This window comes from Rattus rattus, chromosome 13 (assembly GCF_011064425.1).
Source record: "Rattus rattus isolate New Zealand chromosome 13, Rrattus_CSIRO_v1, whole genome shotgun sequence".
NCBI classification, from domain to species: domain Eukaryota; kingdom Metazoa; phylum Chordata; class Mammalia; order Rodentia; family Muridae; genus Rattus; species Rattus rattus.
Window position 1 is genome coordinate 28014832 of NC_046166.1, and position 21400 is coordinate 28036231.

General features: G+C 41.0%; 2 protein-coding genes and 1 long non-coding RNA gene across 6 annotated transcripts in view; 1 reads left to right on the forward strand and 2 right to left on the reverse strand.

The window, feature by feature from the left end:
- The window catches only part of Nek1 (NIMA related kinase 1), a 126296-nt gene extending 121409 nt beyond the window's left edge, over nt 1-4887 (reverse strand). Inside the window, exon 1 of the mRNA XM_032918458.1 lies at nt 4356-4887. The gene's annotated coding sequence lies outside the window, so the exon portion shown is untranslated. The remainder of the gene's footprint in view (nt 1-4355) is intronic.
- Nucleotides 4888-8166: 3279 nt separating this feature from the next.
- LOC116914873 lies at nt 8167-13628 on the reverse strand. The gene is made up of 2 exons (XR_004389782.1): nt 13168-13628; nt 8167-9233 (listed from the first exon to the last, which is right to left on the reverse strand). It is a non-coding gene; the product is annotated as an uncharacterized LOC116914873 (long non-coding RNA).
- Nucleotides 13629-13831: 203 nt separating this feature from the next.
- Clcn3 (chloride voltage-gated channel 3) overlaps nt 13832-21400 on the forward strand; it is a 71177-nt gene continuing 63608 nt past the window's right edge. For 2 of the 4 annotated variants that reach the window (XM_032919395.1, XM_032919392.1), the window contains exon 1: nt 13845-14316. The gene's annotated coding sequence lies outside the window, so the exon portion shown is untranslated. Of the gene's footprint in view, nt 14317-21400 lie in introns of all 4 variants that reach the window. The other 2 variants (XM_032919394.1, XM_032919387.1) reach the window with 2 other exon arrangements.

The window sequence follows — 21400 nt, forward strand, 5'->3', positions numbered from 1 at the left end:
TTAAATGGGGGGGGGGAAAGAGTTGTTTTAGTCATGGTGTCTCTTCATAGCAATAGAGCACTAAGACAGAGCCTAAATCCTGGTTCTTTTACTTGTCACATGCCTTTACACCAGTGTTTATCAACCTGTGGGTCAAGACTCCTTTCCAATTGGTTGCATATCAGATATTTACATTATGATTCATAATAGTAGCAAAATTGGAGTAATGAAGTAGCAATAAAAATACTTTTATGGTCGGGGTCACCACAACATGAGACACTGTATTATAGGGTCGCGGCATTAGGGAGGTTAAGAACTTGCACTACTGAAGTCTGTGTCTGCAGTTCACCTGACAATATAGATAAAGAATGTACCTAACCCTGTGAGGAGAAACTGAAGCAATGTACTAACTACCCGAGGAATGTGGCATGTTCTTGTTCTTGCTGATGTTTGATGAGACAAATAGTGTTGCCTTTCAATTTTTTTTCTTACTGATAAATCTGAAAATTTCTTCCACATTTATTGAACATTTGTATTTTCTCCATGAGCTTTTCCCATTTCTACTTTCACAGCCTTTTTTATTAGTTTGGAAAACCTCATTATCTAATGAGATCCTTATCTGTCTTAAAGATAAAAACTTTATTTTTGAGGCGGGTTATTAATGTCATACCTTCCTCACACTAACTGTCCTCCCCCCTAATTCTAAACACTGGGATTACAAGTGTGCATGTACCACCATGCCCATCTTAATATCAACTGATATGATTGCCATACTTCTTCAAAGATTATCCAACCAAGATAAAGCTGTTACTGACTTGGCTAATCTTGGTTGTCAACTGATTACATCAACTGAAAAATCCAAGCAGCTAGGCACACCTGTGAGGGATTTTTCTTGATTTGAGCATTTGAAGTGGGAAGACCCACTCCAAATCTGGATTATTTTAAGATAGGAAGACCCATGCTAAATCTGGGCCACACCTCCTAGTGACGGTCCACAGAAACGGAAGATGGAGGCTTTCGCTATTTGCCTGCTTGCTTTCTCTCTTTCTCATGAGCTCATCTACTCCTTCACTGCTTTTAGAACATACTTGTTCAGGACGGGAGAGCAGCCTTCTGAACAGAACTACTACTAGATTCTTCACCTTTCCATCTGGTGATAGCAATTTCACTTTCAAAAAGACTCAATTTTCTTAAATTACAGAATTCTTAATATAGTCCTGAAAACTAACATCCAGCCTGTAGTAAAATTAGTAATTAGTGCTTATGAAATTTCATGACAAAGAATGTTTAAAAAACATTATAACCAGATCCCATTTCAATTTCTATATCGAGAATGATGTTAGCAACCTTACGAGAAAGAGGAATTATCATAAAGCTTCAGCCATCAACAGTGAGGCAGAGGAGAAAATATGGTCTACATTGAATCAACCAGCAGAGTGTAATGGCTATCTGGAAACCGGCCAAAATTTAATGTTATCTCCAGAACATGGAAGCTCAATGTATCATATTACTGAGCTACTTAGAGAGCAAATCATGATAAACTCATCTTAAAGACTCAACTCCATAAAGAAAATCACATTAAATGATAACTACATAATGAGGTTATTTCACAATTGTCATTGTTTTGGGACTTTTTTGGCAAGAGAGGAAAAAACAAAATTTGTCAGTTTGGCTCTTCATCCAAACGTAATTGCCAGTTCTGTACTAGGGACTATACCGACAAGGCGGAAGCTATTAGTGCCTAGTATTTCATTCTACTGCCATCCACACACTAGGCTCTGGGGCTCTAATTCAATAAAGCCAAATCTATTGTCCTAGGTAAGAAAAAAGATGAAGAAAGATAATTCTAATTAAGTAATTGATAATTATCATTATCAAATAATGAGTTTTAAAACACACGACAAGCTCTCCTTTTCCACAGTCAATCCTCTCTTATCACAAGGAAAACATGAGCTACCAACTTCATACTTGTAGGACTTTATAACTAAATTGTTATACTAGAAAACTACTTCAAATGAAATAAAATAAAAGATACCTCCTGCATCAGCTGGCTTTTTTATATAACCCAAGGCCTCCTGCCTAAGGATGACATCACTCACAGAAGTCTGAGCTCTCTCTTGAACCAATCAGTAATCAAACTGCTCACAGACATTCCCAGGACAGCCTGATGCAGGCAGTCTCTCAACTGGAAAACCCATTTCTAAGATAAATCTAGACTTGTATTAAGTTAGCAACTAACAAACACTCTATTTGGTGTCAAAAGGAAAACATGTATATATTCATAGCTACATTTATTTATGTACATATCTATATACGCACAAACCTACAAGTATATAATACCTCTATAAGGACACAAACTAGTAATATGGCTTCCAAAGAAGGGAGATGAAGAGTTGAGAAGTCTTCAGTCTTTTGTATTAGAGTTGAGTCAAAACAAAAGTAAATGGTAATCAGCCATACTGATTATATATTGATTGTATACTGGTATAAGAATACAGAGCAATTTTTCCTATTTAAATTAAAAAAAAACTAGTTTATGTGGAGAGAGACCACACACATGTGTATGTGTGTGTGTATGTGTGTGTGTATGTGTGTGTGTGTGTGTGTGTACACTAAGAAGACTTGTGGGCATTTGTTTTTTTTTTTTCTTCCACTATGTAAGTAGGTCAAGGGGACTGAACTAAGGTCATCAGGCATCAGGCTTGGTGGCAAGTGCCTTTATCTGTTGGTCCATCTTGTTGGCCCTACTTAAATATTGAACAGGATGGGGTATAGGTTGGAGGCAGAAGCATCTGCCTACTATGCACCAGTCCCATGGGTTAATCTCTAGTACTGGGAAAAATAACATCCTTGAACGATTTCTCATTTCCAAACATTTCACCTTAACATTTAAATTTGTGTTACAATATCTTGCTTCTTTTTAAGTATATCAATTATGCTCTAGAAAAAAAATATTCAACTCTAGTCAAATTAGATAGGTTCCTTTATATTTTTGTAAGAACTGTTTCAAATAAGTAATGTTTGATACAATATTATGAACCACATATTAAAATTTTCATAGTATAGGAATTTAAAACTTCATCTCCATCGGTCAAGAAAACACACAATGACAGACATTAAGCACTGGCTGTTTCAGATATTTGATGGACATGCTATTTATTCCAAAGGTAAACATTAGGAATAGGTGACAACAGATGCCAAGAAGTTGTCTGGTACTGTCTGCAGACAAAAATCTACAGACATGGTTCTTCCAAATCAATGGAGACAACCTGAGTTGTAGAAAGGGGGTCAATGTGCTTTCTCAGGAAGGAAAATTCTCTATCTTTTCATTATGAGGAAACATTAGAAAACAAAATAGAGAATTGCTAATATTTTTTAAGTGTGTTTTCTTCTTAGTAAATATATTCAGACAACACCGAAGGAGTTTATAGGAGAAATGAACAACAAGCAAAGAGACATTTTCTATGTGCGAAAGCTATCATGTCCACGATTTAGACAAGAAAGCAGACTAGGAGTGTAAAACCTACTTGGACTACAGTGCCAATGGATTAGTAACACGACCTCAAAAGAACTGTGGTTAAGTTTCACAGCCTTTATCAGATTTCTAACAGACTTCTTTTAATGTGTAAAAACCAGTTTTGCCACAAAATCGGTTACTCAGGTTTCAACAGAACAAGAGGCAATTTTAAATGTAGACCTCTAGATCCTAGAATCTAGAAACAAAGAACTACTTTTTCTGTCTGGCTGCTACCCATCATCCCTACTTACTACAGCATAAACAAAGCCCATCATTAAAGCTTAGAGCTTTTAAGCCTTCACAAACATTTCCAATGTGATTTATGTAGGCAATAATATTTCTCCTTCTATGGAGTTCATACAGGAAAGAATAAAAAAATGGGTGGGGTATATAACTCAGTGGCAGATCACCTACCTAGCAAAACTGAGGTCCTGTAATCCAATCCCCAGAACCCCTTCCCAAAATTACACTAAACTATTAATAAAACTTTTAATACTTTGCACATGGAAATTCTGTCAAACCATGGAAAGAGAAGCGATACATTAGGTTTTAGGGTAATCAGCTAACTGCTTTTTTTTTCTCATTAAATATACAGTTAAGATCTAATCTATTTAAATGAACATCACCTACTTAGATTAGCTTATCATCTATTAAGAGTGCGTTATCCTTTTAGGTTACCAAAGAATTGCTTTGAGCCAAACACAGGTCCTCCCAGTTAACAATTTAAGGAGAGAAAGGTGCTTTAAGTGCAAACACTTAAGGCGAGTACTCATTCATTCTACTTAAGATCTATACAGGTCTCCTCACTCCCGGTGAATTCACCGTTCTGCTTGTCACTACTTCCCCACGTGCAACTCACCTCAATGACACGGGACCTGAATCAGAACAACAGTGACGACCATAAGCACCAGTCTAAATGCGGCAGGGTCTTCCTATAGGACTTAAGGCAGAGGCACCACGGTGCATTTTGAAAATGACACGCTGTAAGAGAAAGCAAGTCTACCCAGCAGCCCAGACTGCGACTCCTACACCTGGCACCGGTCTCTAGCTGACGCGTCAGGCTTGGTCACCGTCGGGTCAGGCACAGTGCTCTGGGACCGGCCCTGGCTACGCGGACGAAACAAACACAGCGGTTCCTGACCCCTTGGAAACGGCGGCTGCACAGGGTGAGTTCCTGGGTACCGCCCCCAACTTCACAGGTCGAGGTGGCTTGGACCGGCGCGGACCCGCAGCGTGTGGGACTGGAAGGCTACCTGCCGCCCAAGTCCTTCCGCCTCGCCACAGTGACTATGGTGCGGACAACTGCACAGGCTCAAGGTAAGGACACCGCACGTTGCCGCCCTGAAACCATAGCGGTACAGATGAGGAAAGGGGAACGGCCCGCGCGTCACTGTCGCTGGCGTGTTACGTCAGCGCGCAAGAGTCAACTTGTAGCTGTGCTGCAGGGGAGGAGCCAGGAAGCGTGGTGGGCGGGGCCAGGCAAGCCTACGGGCGGTAGATGCAAGGGCGGGGCGGGACTAGCGGGGCGGGCTTCTGGGGAAGGCGGGGTTACGGACTAGGAAAGCGAATGGTGCCGGGCCAACCGCAAGCTGCTGAGCTGGCCGGGAGCGTGGAGGACCAGAGGCGGGCCTTAGAGGAGAAAGGAGGCGAGGAAGAGAAGGGTGGATAGGTGCAAGCTAGAAAGGGCGGAATGGGGGCTAGGCGGAATGGGGGCTAGGCGCAGTAAGCCGGGGAGGCGTAAGGCAAAATCGGGGAGGGACTAAGGGAGTGGGGCGGGGCATCGGTAAAGGGTGGGGCCATCTGAGAGTGTTTCAGCCAAAGCTGCTAGGCAGTCGGGAGACTAGAGGGGGTGACTGAACAAGTGCTTAGGTGCAAGCCCGGAGGACTCGAGGCGGGGCTGGTGGAGACGGGAGGAACTCCAGGGGTTAAACGCTCCAAGTACCATGGGGAGAGCTTGCGTTACTGAAGGAGGGTGTGAGAGAGGGGTGTTAGTAGAAGAATGTAAAAGAATTATGCTGAGTTGAAGGCGGGAAATTCGCTCGGGTATATGATTCAGACTGAAGAAAGCATATTAATTTTCCCACGCGGCACACAGATAAGGTACTTTTAACTTAAGCGCTCATTACTTAACTGAGGATGTAGTTTTTGTTTAAATGCAAAGCCTTTTAAAAAGTTATTTTGAGGGACTGGAGAAACAGCTGTTAAGACAGAGGATCAGGGATTGAGTCCCAGAACCCTGGTCTGGTTAGCTCACAATAAACCTCTGGCTTCTGCAAGCACTGGCACAGTTACTTTGTGCAATTAAACGAAGCAGTTTTATCTTTTATTTTTAAAACACAAAGTTACAGGGCTGGAGAGATGGCTCAGTGGTTAAGAGTACTGACTAGTCTTCCAGAGGTCCAAGTCCCAGCAACCACAAGGTGGCTCACAACCATCCGTAATGGGATCTGGCGCCCTCTTCTGGTGTATCTGAAGACAGCTACAGTGTACTTATATAGAATACATACATAAGGCTTTTTTTAAAAGGGGGAGGGAGGGAACTGGAGAGATGGCTCAGCGGTTCAGAGCACTGACTGCTCTTCCAGAGGTCCTGACTTCAATTCCCAGCAACCTCATGGTGGCTCACAACCATCTGTAATGAGATCCGATGCCCTCTTCTAGTGTGGCAGCGACAGTGTACTCATATAAACTAAATAAATAAATCTTAAAGAAAAAAGATGCTTTAAAAAAACTTGCAAGCAAGACACTCATAGGGGTAAAACTAAACCCTAAAGATAAGTAAATAGTCGAAAAAATTACAAAATAAAAATGAAGGATTGCATATTAAAAACATACAAAGTTACAATATTTTATGTTTCCTGTGTGTATGCTTTATACTGAAGGGACTGACGGTGGTACAACAGACTAAAAAACACTCGGTGCAGGAATTGAAACAGTTGAGAACAAACCTAGTGTCATCCTGAGTAGCTCTACTCAGTAAACTAGTGGATGACACTCCTAGAAAGTCCACACTTGCAGCAGGAACAGGATAGTGTCTTTGTATACAGCCACAGTTGCTGACTGTGTGTCCATTCATGTGTTGACTCTACAGAGGTTGCACAGACCTTGCCTGAGATCTGAGGTCAGATGATTTAGATAGGATAACTTGAACTCCTCCTTTCTCTTTTCCCATCCCTTCCCCACCCCACACAGTCAAGACAATTTTTCTAGGTTCAGGAGCTTATAATTATTTCTAACTTGGAAATAGATTAGGGGTTTCTTTGCCAGATAGTGACACTGCAAATCATCCAAGCTAGTCACTAAAAAAAAAAAGTTGAGTTTCAGCAGTTTTTTTAATTATTATTATTATTTGTTTTATGTCTATGAGTACACTTGCTGTCTTCAGACACACCAGAAGAGGGCATCATCGGAACCCATTACAGATGGTTGTGAGCCACCACGTGGCTACTGGGAATTGAAGTCAGGACCTCTGGAAGAGCAGTCAGTGCTCTTAATCACTGAGCATCTCTCCAGCCCAAGATTCAGCTCTTCAATCTCCACACAACTGCAAAAGACTTATTTTCCATATGTGTTTGCTTCTAATCTTTAGCCCCATCCAACTCCAGCTGGCAGGAATTTTTCTATCTAAAGAACAACTCTATTTCTACCCACATAACACTGTTCGGCAAAGTGAGGGGGCAACACTGCCATGTGCTAATCTAAGTAAACCCCTTTCTGTGGCTTGCATAGAGAATGGCTAGTCGGTCATGTCTGAAGAGAATGCTTTAGGCAGCTGTCAAGCTGTTGCTGGGAACAGAAATTGCTAGTCTTTCTAAAAGCATGCTGTCAATATGTACACTCTTTCACTTTAGAATTTCACTTCTTGAAGCATGGAGCCAAAAAGGAGCATATGGAATTGACTACGATAAGCGGACAACCTAGAAACCATTTAACTGTCTACCAAAATTGACTCGATCACAAGATATTTAAACAGTGAAGTATCCCAACACTAAATAGGATCCATTTTTACTGTTATTTCACCTGTTATGTTGATGTATTTTTGAGGAAAGAAGGGATTAGAAAGGAAAAGTCACTAGGTTTTAGTCTTCTTAAGTATTCTAGTGGATATTCCTTTTAAACAAATGTAGTTTTGCTCCTTGGAACAATCTAGTACTCAAGTGTACAAAAATATTTCTATGTTCATAAAGAATACTCATGTATGTATGCATAGTAGTACTAATCTTTTAAAATGGGTTAAGATACATCTATTTATGGTATATGGTACACACATAAATAATTCAACAATAGATCTTGAACATCTCTCTAGAAAACATCAAACTCCTGTCAATATGAGGATTCTATGACCAGCAGACTGGGGAGGAAGGAGCCTTAACAGATAACATGCTTGCTGTAAGCAACTGTAGTTCGGATCTCTAGAACCCATGTAAAAAGACTGGATAGTCCTGTTGGTTGCCTGCGTCCCAGCAGAGACAGATTATTCATGGACAAGCTGGCTGGAATTGGTGAAGTCCATAACCACTAAGAGACCTTCCCTTGAGAAAGCAGAGAACAGCTGAGGAAGATACCTATGTCATCTTTGTGCTTCTACAAACACACAATAATGTACACCCCTCCGTGTTTGCCCATAGATTCAAACACACATGCCACACACAACACACTTGCAAAAAACATTTCATGATATGGATGTATTAAAATCTACTTGTTTCTAACCATATCGTATACTTTAAAAAATGTTAATTGAAATGAAATTACACCACTTCCTCCTTCTTTCCCTCACTCAAACTCCTCCCATGTATCCCCTCAACTTGATGGCTTCTTTAATTATACTTGTTACATGTGTGTGTATGCACAGATATATGTAAACAGAACTTATTTGGTTCATTGTATGTATATGGCTTCAAGGCTGACCACTCTATATTTAACATCCAAGGGGCTCTTCCCTGGAGAGTGTAATTCTCCAGCAGTCATTAGCTGTCACTCATTGTCTAGGGATGAAACACCACTGAAATTTTCTGCTCCCCACTCCAGCATGTCCATTGATATTACCATTGTCCTAGTTGTTATAAAGCCATTTCTAGGAGAGTCCATTTCATAGATGACTTCCTGGAATTTTGGCTCTTACAATCTTTCCATCCCCTTCTGATATATTTTGAATCATGGATGTAGATACATTCATTGGGGTTGTGCTCCCCACAATCCGTTGATTTCTGTACTGTGCCCATTTCTGGTTTTCTGTGATGGTCTCCATTTGCTGTAAAAAAAAAAAGGTTTCTTTGATGGTGTTAATACACTTTTATTTCTAAGGGATTCCTAAAGGCAGGTTTACTAAGTCAAATGTATGTTTGTTTGTTTGTTTGTTTGTATGTATGTATGTATGAATGTATGTATGTATGCATCTCCCACTTTAGCACTGCTATACTTTGGATACATATTGTTGGATAGCAAATTATCTTTAAAAATTAGGGGCCTCACATTATGTGAGCTGGCACTCAAGGATGGTTCTACCCTGTAGTTCTGCTGCTGCTCCACAGCCTGGATGAAGATCATGCATTTCGCATCTCAGTTGGTGGTTACAGTTCCATTGATGCTCCCAAAAGCTTCATTCACATGGTAAGATCCTTGGTGTCTTCCAGTCTCTTCACATGACTGCTCTCGGCATGGTGACCTCAGTGATGGTTTTTCCACAGCAGCTGCCTTCAAATAAGGCAGAAATTGCCAATCCTTTTGAAGCCTAGGTCTAAAACAAGTCTGGTGTCATTTGGGTCATGTTTTTGGTTTTAAACAAAAAGGCATACAGAGAGGCAACATTTATTGGGGTGAGAATCAATGTCCACCATATTTAGAAATTATGTTCAATATCTTGGGTTATCTTTATACAAAATGTGCCTAGAAGTGGACTCATAGTCCCTGTGTATTTCTCTTGATTTTGCCTCGATTGCCTTTCATAAGCTGTGCTACTAGAAGTCAGTTTAGGGGTGCTGCGTTGGCTCAGCCAGTAAAGGTGCATTCTGCCAATCTCACTGACCTGAATTCAATCCCAAGGACCTAGCTGGTGGAAGAAGAGAACTCTCACAAGTTTTCCTCTGACATCCACAGGTAATGCCTATAATGTACATATGTACACTCAAGTGATAAATAAAACATAATAAAATAATAATCATAGTAAAATATAATCATAATAAAATAAAATAATAATCATAATAAAAATCAAATCATAGTAAAATCATAATCATAACAAAATAAAACATAATAAAAAGATTAGGTAAGCTGTTTATGAAATGAAGAAGCTAATAGTTTGCCATGGAATAAAAACTAATGTTTTCTGCTCGTCTCACTAAAATGTCTTCTTTATGGTGTCATTGGCCCCATGGAAAAATTAAATTGCATATGGTCAATCCTGTCAGTCTGTCTCCTTTCTTGCCATGCAGATCCTCAATCCCCAGTTATGAAATAACTTAAATTTTCTTTTGCTTTAGTAGCCTTAATTCATCTGAAATTACTTCCTGTAATTACCACATGAAAACCATCTTTGTATTCTTTTTGGAGGGAAACTAGATATTCCTTTGTCACTGACTGGAGATAGAATCTTTCGTATATTACCATTTATAAACTATTTTATAAACCATTTATAAACTATTTTATAAACCATTTATAAACTATTATTTCTATATTTCTCTTCAGTGTCTTTACTGGTCTCTGTCTTGGTCCATTTTCTGTTGTTGCTATAGAATGACTACCTGACAGGGAGTAACTTTTAAGGAAAAAATTATTTAGCTAGTCATAATATAGAAACTCCATCTTAACATGGAAATAGAGCAGAGACACAGGTAGGTACATGGAGAAAAAGCAAGAGAATTGACCTTGCTTTACAACAATTTGCTATGGAAATAGTCTGTGAGAGCAGACCTCTCACGAGGGTAGCACCTTCTTGAAACAAACACCTATTAGAGGAAATACTTCTGCCAGCAAGATGGCTGAGTGGGCAAAAGCACCTTAATGAGTGTGAGCCCTGGAACCTAAGCTGGACGTGGTGGGTAGTGGCATGCTCCTGTAACCTTAGCAACTCATAGTGTGGCATGGGAGGCAATGATAGCACAATAGCAGAAACAAAACAAGAGACGCTAACTCTTTACACCGTTACGCAATTCAGTATCAGGGTGTTCTTTTGTTTTCGTTTTATTTTTTAAATTTTATCCACTTTTATATTTTTCAAGATAGGGTCTCCCTGTGTACCCGTGGTTGGCCTAGAATTCACTATACCAACTATATGTAACCAGGCTGCCCTTAAACATGTGGCAAGCCTCATGTCTCTGCTCCCCTAAGCTAAAGACTTAGCCCTTTCACAGGGCTGGGGTCACAGGCATACACCTCCAAAGACTGAGGCTTTGGCTGCACAAAATGAGAAAGGAATCATTTCATGACTGTTTTTGACAACATGGTTGTATTATGATGCAAGGCAGGATTTTGTAGAAAAGAATCCTATAAGACTAGAAAATTCTTTGCTTTTCCACGGGCCTTAGAAGTAACCAGGCATGCAAAGCTGCTCAGGATAACGGGATTTATCTTAGGGGTAAAAAAGACAGGACGAAAAAGAGGCAGATTTTACTACATCCTTGAGACTGCTGGTGTCAGGAGAAAATCATAAAGGTAGACTTATGCTAAGAGTCTCCTGTGGTTTGCTTTGTTCTTGCATGGTGCTGGACACGGAAATCCAGGGTCTTATCCACACTAGGCAAATGGTCTAACACCAAGCTACATGTAGCTTCTGGTTTCTTCCTTTCTTTCCCTTTCCTTCCTTCCCTTCTTTCTAGAACAGGCTTCCCTCAAACTCACCTAGATCGCTGCCTCTGTCTTCCTCCCGAGTGCTGGGACTGAAGGCGTGTATGCACCTGGTTTCTTATTTCAAGGAAAGTCCGTAGCAGCATAAAAGGAATAATCCAGAGGAAACACATGTGCTTCCTGGTGCTCTTTTGGCTTCTTTTGCCAGGTTTTAAAAAAAATACAACCCGGTACTCTCAAAGCAGGAAAACTACTGACATGGGGAAAGACTTAGCCCTTTCACAGGTCGTAGGCACTATTTATCTTCCTTTGGCCAAGGTACCAGGAAGACTAATGGACAGGTTATGGTACATTTGGCAGAAATACACTTGCAGTGTGAGTTCATCTTTTTTTTTTTTTTTTTTTTTCCTTTCCTAGGGACCTAAACCAATTAGTTGGCTGGTATGGGGAGGGAAGAGCCAATCTAAATATTAACAGGGTTTGGTTATTATTCCTGCTTCAGCTCAGTTCTACCAACAGCAAAATCCAACTTAAAAGAGAAACTGACCTTTTGCAGATAAATTACTTTTCTGTGTCTCTGAGTATTTCCGGTATATTAGAATGTATACTAAGATGTTATGCTGTAAAAAGCTGAATTAAGTATTCCAGGACTGGTAGCATATTTTAGCTCCCCCCAAAGACACCCTTGTCTGTCTGATCCCTAAATCAATAAATTAGGTTAGGGAAGGACTCTGCCTATCACCAAAGACTTTGAAGATGGAGTAAAGGAGCTGAGAAAATTCAAATATTTTCTAATTATCTACAAAAGAACCAAGGTTGATTTTCCCCTAGGGCCTCTAGAAGAAAACCACCTGGCCAACCTTGATTTTAACCAGTGAGACCTGTGTCAGAATTTTATCCTCTAGAACTCTAATAGAATACATCTGCATAGCAACAGGATCGTCACACAAACTCCCATTAAAGCTCTAAGAATATTGACAGTCAGGCTGGGGTTTCAGTGTTTGTTTTTATAAGTCTATAAAAATTCCTTATTGAGAATTATCTCTGCCATAAGAAGATCACTCTTAAAGGATCCATAAGCTCCTCAGTTAAGGAGGCTCCCTTCCATAGGACAAGAGATGGAGCAAGTGTGCAAGGGTCCATGCCATAGCACTTACACTGCAGTGCCAGGGATGTCCTGACGCTCTCAGGTCTGCTAACGAAGAGATTTGTTGTCAGCGGATTTTTCTGATAATAATCTCAGAGGAGGAATTACAAAGAAAGTGATTTCTCAGGTGTAAATGATGAAGCTACCACACAGCACGTTATCTGAGCTTCAGAAAGGCTTACGGCTAATCTGGAAACAGTTAAAATTATTTCTGCGAGGAGAGTGAAATTGAGAACTACTAGTGTAGTTGGATGTATACCAGAAATAAATATTTTACTTCTGTCAAGCTGGAGGTAGAACACAGTGCTTCTGGTATGCCATAAACTGTGCCCAACACATGTTTTAAAATAAATATTTTTCTCACAAATTACTGTGTATTACAAAAAAACCAAGTGTACAAGTAGACAGTTCTCTTGTCTACTTAAAAGAGTGATCTTTCACAAAAGAAAATAGTACAGAAGGAATCTGTCATCTTTATAGAAAACAGATCGACTGGCTATGACTACTGCTTAATAAATAAAAATCTAGATGTTCCTTATGCAAAAGAATCAGGCTACATGTTGGCAGTGAGAACCCGTCACATTTAATATATGTAAGACAGTAAATATATGAGGACATTAGTATTCATTCGATGATATATAAATACACTTGAGACACTCAACCAAGACATGTCGTAGTTCTGCCACCCAGTGGCGACTGCCATACTGTCCCATAGGTCTTGCTCAGTTATAAACACTGCACCTACCTGTTCACCAGGCTCTTGGGCAAGCTCTGGCCGAGGCCAGGCTTTTGTACATGCACTCCCCTGCTGAGTCACAATACAGCTCCTTGAGCAAGGGGACAGGTTTCCTGTGTATTGTGACACGCGATAGGAACTCAGTATGTAAGACCACGTGGAACCCTCTTTTTTTTTTTTTTTTTGAAATGAGTGGTGTCTAAATTTGGGTTCATCGGGATTTTCTCTCTGGTGTTTTTTGTTAAGCACATAACCTATGACGGCGTGTGAGGCTGGGTGACACCTAGCACACACTGCACATCATCACAGGTCCTGAAGCATCAGACGCGGGTCTGGAATCCGGGGCTCACACGCTCGCTTCAGCCTGCTTCGGCTTCGGTCCAGGTAGGACTGAGAGGAAGCCAGGCTTAGCCACGATGCCGGCGACCGCTCGCTTCCGAAAGCGCCTTCTCGGCTAGGGAGGACGTGAGCGGCTTCGAGAAGCCTTCGAGGCTCGCCCAAGGAGTCGTCTCTCGGCCTCGCCCTGGTCATGCCCACCGTTGCATTCCGACCAATAGGCGCAGATGTGCCACCCAGTGCGGCCGTGGGAGGAAATGCTGAGACGGTCGGACGCCGAGCGGCCGTTCACGTCAACGCGGTGACGTCACGCGCGTGCGACGCACCTGTCGGGCTCCGACTCCTGCAGCTTCTCTTCCAGTTCAGCGGGTCAGGGCCGGTCCGGTTGGGATCGCACTGCTGCCAGCTCAGTGCCGGGGCGCTCGGGGCGGGCCCGCCGTCCGGAGGATGAGGCTGGAGTGGGCGGAGGCGTGAGAACCGCGTTACTTTCCTCCCGAGGTGGAGCGCGGCTGCCCCTGTAGTCCTTTGAAAGCGCTGTGAACCCGGAGACTCAAGTCGGGGCAGAGGCAGGTTGACTAGAGGGCCCGCTAGAGCCGGAGGATTGAACTTCACCCCGAAACCAGCCTCCGCCAGTCCCACCTGGCCGCATTTACGTAACCTCTTCCCAAAGCCGGGTAGCAGTGAAGTCCGCCGGGGTGGCCACCCGGCAGCCGTGTCCCGGTGAAGCTCCCGGGGCGGCTGGCGCGGGATCTCAAGCAGATGCGGGGTCCACAGGCAGCGCAGCCACCAGCCGCCGAGCTTGCTATGCCTCTGAGCTGCAAGGTGAGTCGCCAGCTGTCAGGTTCACGCCTTGACGGTGGACCGCGAGACCAGGCTCTGGCGTTCCCACCGAGCTACCTACCTACCTGCTGTCCAGCCCATTAAAATCTTGTTTCCTCCCGGAACCTTCAAAAGACCTATAAGTAGAATTAAAACTAGGTACCAGCACAGAATTAATCTTGAATTTACAGTTTGCTCAAGTTTAAAAACGTTTAGGTTATTTTATTTATTCTTTTGGCCTTTAGACTTATGTTTATCAAATCATTTTTGTGCAAATATTTGCGTTTTGGTAGTAAACTTGTTGAACCAGAAGTTACTTTAGAGAACTTTTCGTCTGGCGTGCTTTATTTAAAGTGCGGCATTTTAAAATTAGAGCACAAGGAAGTTAATTGCATATTCATCGGGTATGTTCTAATTGTAGGCCGAGATTTCCATTTTGAAAATGATGACTCTTGACAATTGGACGAATGGTGACCATACCTTTTAATAGTTTTCCATGTATGCGAGTATAAAATTTAAAAATTCAGTCCTGAAAACTTTTTTCGAGCCCTTGTATTCAGTTCCTGCACTATCACTGTGGCTTATATATAATTGACACTTTGTAGATGTACTTCTTACCCATGAAGAATTTAGATGGTTATTTTCGTTGAATCAGTTTTACATGCTTTTGTAAATACTAAAAAACTGTTCTTTCAATTCGGGAGTGTATACAAGAAGTTCAATGCTTATGTGGATGTTGTTGAGCAATTTTGAAAGGTGTTCCTTCTGCTGATGTGGGTTTTGTTTTTGTTTTTTCTAATGGCTTTAAATTCAGGTGTATAACTTATGGGTATTTTCTCAAATTGAATGTTTATATGGTGTTTGCAGAATTTATCCCAGATACCATTCAATCCCCACTCCTTCCTCTCCTTCTACTTACTTCAAAGCCTTTCTTTGAGTGGCAGCTCAAATGATTTTAAGAGGTCAGTATGAATAACGTGGGCCATTACTTGGAAATAGTGCTGCCTATGTACCTTATTAAAGCTTTAAAGAATTAATTTGGTTTTGAATATATGTAGTTCAGAAGAACAGATTTGTTAAAGTTCTGGGGTTTTTTGGTAGAAAAAATGGCAAGTGTCCAGGTCATGTTGGTGATAGGCTTTCTGTTTCCTGTTGTGACATGTTGGTACTAATTTTCAGACCTCTCCGGAAGCCAGATTTGATCTCTGTGGTGGGTCATATATCAAAGCAGCATCCTGTGGGCTTTGACCACTGACTGCTTCATAGAATTTCTTCTTGCTTTGTAGTCAGAATTGTCAGCAGACACTTCCAACATGATACACTACATGCAAATAGAGTGCATTCACTTTCTCCCTCCCTCCCACCCCTCATTTTCCCTAGTCTCATAAAGTAAATACACTGACTTTGTCCATTTAACAAGTATGGAAACTTGAGAAAGAATTGACTATCATTCCAAAGGTCCCACAGCACTAAGTGCCAGACTGAGCTCAGCAGTGTCATCCCAGAGCTCCTGCTTTCAATTCTCAATGGCTACAGGGTCCTGCAAGCCGCACTAGGTGACATTCTACTGAAGCGTTGGAAAGAGAGTCCTGGCACCATAGTTCCATTGCAGAAACTCTTGTGAGTTTTGTTTTTAACAAGAGCAGCCAGTCCTTTGCATTAATACATTTTATGGCTTTCTGTGCACTTTCATGTTTGTTTATAAGATTGTTCCTTTGATTCCTGAAGATAAGTGTTGCTTGGTTAGGTATAAAGTGAAGGAAGACCCCCTCCTGCCTCACCCATTGCTGGAACTGAGAGATTTGCTGCAGCTGAGAGGGAAGGAAATCAGTCAGTCAGTTCTCCCCATTCTTACAGGAGCAGTTGAATCCATTCTGTCTTTTAAAGTCTCAGTCTTCCATAGCAGCTTTTAAATTGGATTATTGTTTTATCTTTTTCCTTATCAATGAGCCTTATAGTTGTGTGTAACTTTTTTTCCCTTTTAAAAATTATGTAGTGTTTAATCTTCCTTTTTCTGGATGCTTGTTTTTGTTTTAATTTACAAACTGTAATTGTGTGTGTATATTTGAGGTACTTTGATAAAAGTGTATATTGTGGCAACATTAAGTCAAACCCACATAGATCTGTTTGTCTTTAGTGCATGTGCTTGTGTTTGAGGACACACACAGGTCATCGTGTAGCTGGGGTCATTGTGCTGTATGTTAAGTAGGTCACTAATTGCCCACATAACTGAAACCTTGTGCCCTTGACTAGACCCACTACCCCACCCCCATTTCCAGCCTTCCATCCCTGAGAACCACCATTGCTACTCTGCTTTTGAATTAGATCTTTAGATCCAACATGAGACCATGCAGTGTTCTGTGTGGTTTTTTTTTTTTTTTTTTTTACTGTATCTGTGATGGACACTTAGGTTTTCATATCTTTGCTCTAGTGAGTAATAGTATGAAGCCTAAAAGAATTTGTAAGTTTAAGAAATATTCTTCAGGGAACTAGCTATTTAGTATTTTTGTTCTTTGAAAAAAAAATATAAGGTGCAGTTTTGACATGCTAAATGAACAATAATGATAAAATACGAAGTACTGTTACTTTTGGGAGAAACAGATTATTGTCTTATGTTGGAATGTAAAATAGTCTGTCTTAATAATCAAGTGAATCTAATGAGAAACACTCTTCTCCATTGTTCTTGCTCTTTTGTCCACACCCTATAGAACGAATCCTACTGTATCTGTGTGCTTTTAAACTTTTAACTTCATAAAAAATTATGTGTCTTACATATATAGATGCTTTGCATGTATGTCTGCATACCAGAAGAGGCTGCCAGATAGTTGTAAGCCGCCCTGTGAATGCAGGGAGTTGAACTCAGGACTACTGGAAAAGCAACCAGTATTCGTTTTTTCTTTCTTTTTTTTTTTTCCTAAAGATTTATTTCATGTATGAGTACAGTGTTGCTATCTTCAGACACACCAGAAAAGGGCATTAGGTCCCATTACAGATGGTTGTGAGCCATCATGTAGGTGCTGGGGAATTGAACTGAGGACCTTTAGAAGAGCAGTTAGTGCTCTTAACCACTGAGCCATCTCTCCAGCCCCTTGTGTTTTTTACTCTGATGATTTACACTGCTCCTGAAAGTTGGTGGACTTTAATAATCTACTGAAACATGACTTATGCAGAATAAAATTTTTGCCTTTTTATTTTATCAAAATAAGAATACTTAGAATTTTACTTATATTTCTGATAGAAATCAACTTTTTAAAAAAATGTTTATTTATTATATGTAAGTACATTGTAACTGTCTTCAGACACAGCAGAAGAGGGCTTCAGATCTCATTACAGATAGTTGTGAGCCACCATGTAGTTGCTGGGATTTGAACTCAGGAACCCTGGAAGAGTAGTCAGTGCTCTTAACAACTGAACCATCTCTCCAGCCCCAGAAATCAGTTTTTATAATATATCCTTTAAATGCTCAGCATGTCTGGATCTACTGAAAGTCACTGTGTTTGAAAGGAGATAAATAGTTCTATTTTATTTTTTTAGAGAAGGTATGTAGCACTAGCTGGCCTAGAACTTACTGTATAGAGCAGACTTTGTCCTGATTTCACAATTTGTCTGCCTCTGCTTTCTGAATGCTGGCATTAAACACAGGCAGATTCTGAGTTTAAGACCAACCTGCCCTACAGAGCAAGTTCCAGGACACCCAGGACTGTGCAGAGAAACAGTGTCCCAGTGAGCACATTTTGCCTATTAAGCTGGTTTTGTAGCGTGCAGTGCTGGGTAAGACCATTGATGTCTTCTTTACGGAAGTAACTTGCTTAGCACCTTCCAACACTATGAAAGCTAGTTGTCAGGGAGGAAGTTTACTGCTCAGGTTGAGATTAATTGTTCAGTGTTCTGCAGCCAAAGTGTATGCTGTCTTCATCGATAGGACCTTGAAATTATGGTGGAGAACCAAGGGCAGTGGCAGTAGCTTGTGTTCTGGAGACCTCTGGGGCTTCTCTGACCAATAAATTTTAGAAAGGTATTTGTGCCTTACTTGTAAAAAATGTTGAAATGGAAATGCTCTTACCTGTAGATGGCTTTCCCATCTCTGTCCTCATTGTTCTGGAGACTTGTGCTCCTCCTTCCTGGTTGGTGATGGAGGGTTTTCATTTACCTCTTTCACCAGATTGTGACCTATTTTTCCTCTGTTTAACTTACTAGTCAGACACACAGTTGACTGACATACCTTTGGAGTTTAGCCATTAGCTTCAGTTCTGCTAAGATACTTTTATAGGAGAAACAAAACTTTATTGAGAACCATAAAAATCGTTTAAGTTACTAGCTTGCAGGGTCTTTGGGAAATATGTCTAGCAAAGTATTTATGTGTTTTAACAACCAAAGTGGTATCCATAGGAAAATTGATGAATTGAACTTAATCAAAATTAAATATTTTTATTATCTGGTAGACTCTCCTGGCCTATAAATGAGACCATTTCACAAACAACAGCAACAACCTTTAAATTGTATACATATGTCACATACTTTACTAACCATTAACTTTAATGAAAAAGGAAAAGTGAACAGTACTAGGACACACGATACATTCTGGATCAGAAGGTTAGCAAACTAATAAAATCCCATACAAGTGTGGTCACTGCTGTACAGAGAGAGCTGTTAAAACCAATAGAAAAATTTGATGTAGGTGAAATTTGACTCAAGTTCTATGGTAGCCTTTATTTTTTCTTTTTTTAAAAAAACTACTTGCATGACGTTGGCTATCTAAAAGTTTTGTGTCTCAAATTTCTCATCTTCAGTGGAGAGAATAGCTCTCGAACCGTATTGGCTCATATTTAATACATGTACTTTTGTCAAGTTAATGTAGTGCTAGAGAGATGTACTCACTAACTAAAGGAGTACTTTCATTTGTCAGTTGTTGATGCTTTGAGATGGTCTAAGTTCCGGATTGGCCTTGAGCTGTAGATAATCTTGTTTAAGATTTCTGAGTAGCTGAGGCTACAAGAATGTGCCATGTGCCTAGATAATTAATAGATACTTGGTGTGAGATCTGAAGAATGAGTAGCAAAGTTAGATGAAGAAGAGAGGGAACGTTCCAGATAGGCGGTATACTGAAGGCCTTGGACCAGGAGGAAGGAAGAATCCTGATGGGACTGGGAGATGGAAAAAAATCAGTGGTCTAGAGTCTCCAGAAAGTACACATTACAGAATGAAACTGGGAACTAGGCAGGGACTAGAGCCAACAGCTTTTTCTACTTGGTTAAGAAGTTTGTCTCCAAGGAGCCAAAAACCATCCAATGGAAAAAAGATAGTATTTTCAGCAAATGGTGCTGGTTCAACTGGAGGTCAGCATATAGAAGAATGCAGATTGATCCATTCTTATCACTCTGTGCAAAGCTTAAGTCCAAGTGGATCAAGGACCTCCACATCAAACCAGATACACTCAAACTAATAGAAGAAAAAGTGGGCAGCATCTCGAACACATGGGCACTGGAGAAAACTTCCCAAACAAAACACCAATGGCTTATGCTCTAAGATCAAGAATCGATAAATGGGAGCTCATAAAACTACAAAACTTCTGTAAGGCAAAGGACACTGTTGTTAGGACAAAACGGCAACCAACAGATTGGGAAAAGATCTTTACCAATCCTACAACTGATAGAGGGCTCATATCTAAAATATACAAAGAACTCATGAAGTTAGACTGCAGGGCGACAAATAACCCTATTAAAAATGGGGTTCAGGGGTTGGGGATTTAGCTCAGTGGTAGAGCGTTTGCAAGGCCCTGGGTTCGGTCCTCAGCTCCGGAAAAAAAAAAGACAAAATAATAAAAAATGGGGTTCAGAGCTAAACAAAGAATTAACAACTGAGGAATGCCGAATGGCTGAGAAACACCTAAAGAAATGTTCAACTTTAGTCATAAGGGAAATGCAAATTAAAACAACCCTGAGATTCCATCTCACACCAGTCAGAATGACTAAGATCAAAAAACTCAGCGACAGCAGATGCTGAGGATGTGGAGAAAGAGGAACACTCCTCCATTGTTGGTGGGATTGCAGACTGGTACAACCATTCTGGAAATCAGTCTGGAGGTTCCTCAGATAATTGGACATTGAACTGCCTGAGGATCCAGCTATACCTCTCTTGGGCATATACCCAAAAGATGCCCCAACATATAACAAAGACACATGCTCCACTATGTTCATAGCAGCCTTATTTATAATAGCCAGAAGCTGGAAAGAACCCAGATGCCCTTCAACAGAGGAATGGATACAGAAAATGTGGTACATCTACACAATGGAATATTACTCAGCTATCAAAAAAACAATGACTTTATGAAATTCATAGGCAAATGGATGGAACTGGAAAATATCATCCTGACTGAGGTAACCCAATCACAGAAAAACACACATGGTGTGCACTCATTGATAAGTGGCTATTAGCCCAAATGCTCGAATTACCCTAAATGCACAGAACACATGAAACTCAAGAAGGATGACCAAAATTCGAATGCTTCACTCCTTCTTTAAAAGGAACAAGAATACCCTTGGGAGGGAATAGCGAGGCAAAGTTTAGAACAGAGGCAGAAGGAACGCCCATTCAGAGCCTGCCCTACATGTGACCCATACATATACAGCTACCAAACTAGATAAGATGGATGAAGCAAAGAAGTGCAAGCTGACAGGAACCGGATGTAGATCTCTCCTGAGAGACACAGCCAGAATACAGCAAATACATAGGCGAATGCCAGCAGCAAACCACTGAACTGAGAATGGGACCCCCATTGAAGGAATCAGAGAAAGGACTGAAAGAGCTTGAAGGGGCTTGAGACCCCATATGAACAACAATGCCAACCAATCAGAGCTTCCAGGGACTAAGCCACTACCCAAAGACTGACCCTGGGCTCCAACCTCATAGGTAGCAATGAATAGCCTAGTAAGAGCACCAGTGGAAGGGGAAGCCCTTGGTCTTGCCAAGACTGAACCCCAGTGAACAGGATTGTTAGGGGGTAGGGGTGGTAATGGGGGAGGATGGGAGGGGAACACCCATATAGAAGGGGAAGAGGGGTTAGGGGGATGTTTGCCTGGAAACTGGG